Here is a 6,117-nt window from a genome sequence, read left to right as displayed (position 1 = left end):
ACTTATGTTTCATGAAGGCCAGAATGATTGTCTGCCTGCCACACCTAGGACAGCTTGGCATACAGTAGGCACTCAATAAGTGTTTGTGGAATGAACGAATTTATCCATGTCGGCATCTCTTTGTGGTTGGCAGAATTATAATTCCCCCTCAAAAAAGATATCCATGTCCTAATCCCCAGAACTTCTGCGTATGTCACCTTACGTGACAAAAGCGACTTTGCAGGTGCAATTAAGTTAAGAACCTTGATGTATATATATAACTGATTCATTTTGTTGTGAAGCTGAAACTAACATACCATTGTAAAGCAATTATACTCCAATAAAGATGTTAAAAAAAAAAAAAAAGAACTGAGTAAAAAAAAAAAAAAAAAAAAAAAAAAAAGAACCTTGAGATGGCGAGGTGATCCAGGATTACCCGGTCGGGCTCAATGTCATCCCAAGGGTAATTATAAGAGGGAGGCAGAAACGCCAGAGTCTGAGAACGAGATGTGACAACAGAAGCAAAAAGACGAAGTGAGAAAGATAATAACAGCTTGAGAAGGACTTGACCAGCCTTGGCTGGCTTTGAAGTTGGAGAAAGAGGCCATGGACCAAGGAATGCAGGCAGCCTCTAGAAGCTGGAAAAGGCAGGAAATGGGTTCTTCCCTAGAGCCTCCAGAAGGAGTGAAATCCTCAACTTCAGCTCAGGAGCGTTCAGGATGGAACCCAAGGGGGAGAGAGGCTAAGTCAGGACCCCTAAGAGCTCCACCCAGATGGGATCAGCACTCAGCTGGTATCTGCTGGATGCCTACTGTGTGCCAGGCACCGTTCTGGATGCTGGGGATGCAGCAGTGGAAGAAACACATAAATCCCTGCCCTCATGGAGCTGACATTCCAGTGGGGAAGACGTACAATAAACAATCCAATAAAATGCATAGTATAATGGCAAATGGTAAGTTCTCTCACCAAACATGAAGCAGGTTGCTAGAGGGACAGGGTGTCCATGGAAGGATTCTCTGAGGAGGTGACATTTGAGCAGAGACCTAAAGGAAGTGAGGAGGGAGCTGTGTGGATATCTGCGGAAAGAGTGGTACAGGCAGAGGCAACAGCATGTGCAAAGGCCCTGAGGCATTAACTCTGGTGAGCTGTTGTTTTGGGGACAGATGGGAGACGATGGGAGAAGAATTGATTCATCCATCCCGTGACCCAGCGATTCCATTTTTTTTTTTTTTTTTTTTTTTTTTTGCGGTGTGCAGGCCTCTCACTGTTGTGGCCTCTCCCGTTGCGGAGCACAGGCTCCGGACGTGCAGGCTCAGCGGCCATGGCTCACGGGCCCAGCCGCTCCACGGCATGTGGGATCCTCCCGGACCGGGGCACGAACCCGTGTCCCCTGCATCGGCAGGCGGACACTCAACCACTGCGCCACCAGGGAAGCCCCAGCGATTCCATTTTTAATCATAGTCCTTAGAGAAATACTTTGCCTAGTGCATAAAGAGTTATGTAAAGACTGCTCACAGCAGCAGTGTTTGTAAAATTAAAAACCAGGAATTGACCTAAAAATCCCTTGAGAGAACAGGCGAGTAAATTAAGGCATATTCAAACAATGGAACAGTGTAGAACAGTCAAAAAGGACGTAGTTAGATCTATACAGTAATAATTTCTAACATTTATTGAGCACCTACAATGAACCAGGTACTGTGCTAAGCATTCTGTGTGTGATAACAAATAGCATCCCTTAGAAAACGACCCTAAAACAACTACTGAAAAGTACCTGCTAGGGACTTCCCTGTTGGTGCAGTGGTTAAGAATCTGCCTGCCAATGCTGGGGACATGGGTTCAAGTCCTGGTCTGGGAAGATTCCACATGCAGCAGAGCAACTAAGCCTGTGCGCCATAATTACTGAGCCTGCGCTCTAGAGCCCTTGAGCCACAACTACTGAAGCCCGCGTGCCTGTGCTCCGCAACAAGAGAAGCCACCGTGATGAGAAGCCAGCGCACCGCAACGAAGAGCTCGCAGCAACTAGAGAAAGGCCGTGCGCAGCAACAAAAGACCCAACACAACCAAAAATAAATAAGTTTTAAAAAAATAAGTAAAATTTTTAAAAAAATGTATCTGCTAAAAAGAGAGTATTAGTACCTGTATTTTCCAAATGTGGGAGTTTTAAAATATGTCCATGAATTCTTTGACAATTTCTTCAAGGAGATGGAGACTAATTCTCCTTTTCTGGAGGGTGGGCTGGACTTAGTGACTGCCTTTTTTTTTTTTTAATTATTTACTTTTTGGTGCTGCGTTGGGTCTTTTCTGCGTGAGGGCTTTCTCTAGTTGTGGCGAGCGGGGGCGATTCTTCGTTGCAGAGCGCAGGCTTCTCATTGCGGTGGCTTCTCTTGTTGTGGACCACAGGCGTGTGGGCTGCAGTAGTTGTGGCATGCGGGCTCAGTAGTTGTGGCTCACGGGCTCTAGAGCGCAGGCTCAGTAGTTGTGGCGCACGGGCTTGGTTGCTCCGTGGCATGTGGGATCTTCCCAGACCAGGGCTCGAACCCGTGTCCCCTGCATTGGCAGGCGGATTCTTAACCACTGCGCCACAAGGGAAATCCCCCAACCAATGTCTTGACTGCAACTTCATGAGAGACCCCAAGCCAGAACCATCCGGCTAAACCACTCTCAGATTTCTGACCCTTAGAAATGAGATGATAACTGTTTTTGTTGCTGTTGTTGAATTTATTTATTTATTTATTTGGCTGTGCTGGGCCTTAGTTGTGGCATGCGGGATCTTTGTTGCTGCCTGCGAGATCTTCCTCATGGCATGTGAGATCTTTTTAGTTGCAGTATGCAGGATATTTAGTTGTGGCATGTGGGATCTAGTTCCTTGACCAGGGATCGAATCCGGGCCCCTTGCATTGGGAGCATGGAGTCTTAACCAGTGGACCACCAGAGAAGTCCCGATAATAAGAGTTTGCTTTTTCAAACTGTTAAGTTTTAGAGTATTTTGTTATTCTGAAATAGGGAGGAAACTGAGGCACAGAGAATCTAAGTAACTTTCTCAAAGTCACAGAGCCTTCACATGGCAGAGCTTGAATTCGAACCCAGGCAGTCAAAAATACAACATTGGGTGAAAAAAATAAGTTGCAGAATTATATATACCATGAGTACATTAATGTCTTTTTTTTTTTTTCCGCACCACGAGACTTGTGGGATCTTAGTTACCTGACCAGGGATTGAACCCCGGCCACGAAAGCAGTGAAAGTGCGGAGTCCTAACCACTGGACCTCCAGGGAATTCCCTGTATTTTTTTTTCTTAATGCACAAAATAATCCTGTTCACTGTTCATGGATATATGTGCTTGAGAGAATGTACATATATAAACTTTCTAACATATTGTTTGTTTCTTAAAAAGATGAAAAAGACCTGAAGTAAATATGACAGGTGTTAACCATTTGTTGTCAGCCCTGGGTGGAAGATACACAGGTGTTTGCTATATTCGTCTTTGCACTTTTCTCTCTTTTTCACTTTTTAAAATAAATTTATTTGTTTATTTATTTATCTGTTTATTTTTGGCTGCTTTGGGTCTTCGTTGCTGCGTGCGGGCTTTCTCTAGTTGCAGTGAGCGGGGTCTACTCTTCGTTGCGGTGCGCGGGCTTCTCATTGCGGTGGCTTCTCTTATTGCGGAGCATGGGCTCTAGGCGCACGGGCTTCAGTAGTTGTGGCTCGTGGGCTCTAGAAGCGCAGGCTCAGTAGTTGTGGCGCACGGGCTTAGTTGCTGCGCGGCATGTGGGATCTTCCCAGACCAGGGCTCGAACCTGTGTCCCCTGCATTGGCAGGCGGATTCTTTTTTTTTTTTTTTAAATTAATTAATTTAATTTTGGCTGTGTTGGGTCTTCGTTTCTGTGAGAGGGCTTTCTCTAGTTGCGGCAAGCAGGGGCCACTCTTCATTGCGGTGCGCAGGCCTCTCACTATCACGGCCTCTCTTGTTGCGGAGCACAGGCTCCGGACGCTCAGGCTCAGTAGTTGTGGCTCACGGGCCTAGTTGCTCCGCGGCATGTGGGATCCTCCCAGACCAGGGCTCGAACCCGTGTCCCCTGCACTGGCAGGCAGATTCTCAACCACTGCGTCACCAGGGGAGCCCTGGCAGGCAGATTCTTAACCACCGCACCACTAGGGAAGCCCTCTCTCTTCTTCACTTTTCTCAAAATTAAAAATAAATGATTATAAGGACGAGAGAAAGTCAGTCGTGGAGGACTTAAATAGGTGCAGAGGAAGTGGGAGGGCGTTCCAGCAGAGGCACCAGCTTCACAAAGACCTGGAAACATGGGTGAGCTTGGTCTTTTCAGGAAATGAGGAAACCTAGAACGACCATACTACACCCTGGTGGCACATTTGAATTATGTACCCAGCCCCCACTTCAGACCAATGAACTCAGAATCTCAGGGCAGGCAGGGACAGGGTGGAAAGGTGGTGGCAGGATTTAATAGCTCCCCAGGTGATTCAAATAGGCACACAGTGTCAGGAACCATTCGATACATGGTCCAGTGCAGTAGCCACTCAATACATGTTTGCTGAGTGGTAAATGAATTATTTGGGGAGAGTCGTAGAGAAGGTGAGGGGGATGGGCGGGCCTTGGCCAGACTGTCGTTTGGACTTGGGAGCGGTTGGGCACCCAAGATCCAGTTTCCTTAATTGTACCTAAAGAATTGCCATCGTTAGCCTCAGAAAATTCCAGGTGATGATAAGTGCTATCAAGAAAATGCAAGAAGATGATGGGACAGGAAGCAGTTGAGCAGCTTTTGGAGCCAGCTGGTCAGGGAGAGCTTCTTGGAGGAGGTGACATTTAAGTTGACACCTGAAGGGTGAGCTGACCCTAGAGATGTGTGGGAAAGGTGTGCCAGGCAACAGGAAACAGCAAGGGTGGAGGCCCTGAGGAGGTGACAAACATATAAACGGGTGGTTGCAGCACAGGGTGACCAGGACTGTGATGGGGGACTCCAGAGGTGGCAATTCAGCCCTGTCACTCCTCAGCAAAAATGCCCCTCTCCCTCCGCTCCCCTTCCCCTCCCCCCCCATCCCTGAGAGAAACAGCACCTGAATAGACGCATTTATTTTATTTTTTTTCCAAGGGGAGAGAGAGTGAACACGATCACCCTACATCCATCTGATTTTAAATTTAGCCCAGTGCACATGGAACTCAGTTCGGGAAAAACAAGAAGTTATAAAAATATAATTCCATTTTTCATCACGGGCAGCGGCAGAGGGAGTGGGGCAGGGAGAGATGGAGAGGTGGGATTTGGAGGGTGAGGAAGATGTAAAACTCCCAGGGCAGCTACAGAGCCTGAGCTGCTGTGATAGGAGACTTCTGGGGGTCCCATCCCGGACCCCCCACCTCCTCCAGTCCTGCCCCCTGACAGCGCTGTCCCCGCACAGCCATAACCAGAACGACCAAGCTAAAACCCAGATTCAACCCATCCCACGCTGCCCCCAAACGCCCATGGCTCCCCACCGCCCTGTCAGCGAAACGCAAACTCCTCTCTCCCCGCCCCACACTGTGCTCCCGCCCAGAATAACCGCCTTCCAGCCCGAAGAAGTCACGTGTGCTGGCTTAGTCATCTCTGGCGGCACAAGAAATGACCCCAAACGTAAAAACTGCAAGCAGCACACGTCACTACCCATAGATCCTGTGGGTCAGGAACCCAGCGCTGCTTAGCTGGGTGCCTTGCTTCGGAATCTCACGAGACCACGTTCAGGGAGACATCTGGGGTTGCGGTCTCATCTGCAGGTGCAACTAGGGCAGGCTGGGCTGTCCAGTCTGCTCAGGTGCTGTTGGTGGTGTTCAGTGTCTTGACAGGTGGCCTTCTCCATCAGGGTGAGCTTGTGGAGAGAGAGAGAGAGAGAGAGAGAGAGAGAGAGGGAGGAACAGCAAAAAGGAATTTACAATCTCATGTAAATTAATTAACCTCAGAAGTAACATCCCATTACTTTTGCTATATTCTATTGTTTAGAAGTGAGTCAGACGCCCCATCACACCCAGTTGGAGGGGATTACACAGGGTGTGATAGAGCAAGAGGTGGGGATGCTTGGAGGGCCATTCTAGAGCTGGGGCTTCATTAAGGATATCACTTTAGGCTCACACTGTGGAATACTACACAG

Source organism: Delphinus delphis, chromosome 3, assembly GCF_949987515.2.
Source record: "Delphinus delphis chromosome 3, mDelDel1.2, whole genome shotgun sequence".
Classification (NCBI taxonomy): domain Eukaryota; kingdom Metazoa; phylum Chordata; class Mammalia; order Artiodactyla; family Delphinidae; genus Delphinus; species Delphinus delphis.
The sequence above is the reverse complement of the archived record's forward strand: the minus strand, read 5'-3'. Positions refer to the sequence as shown.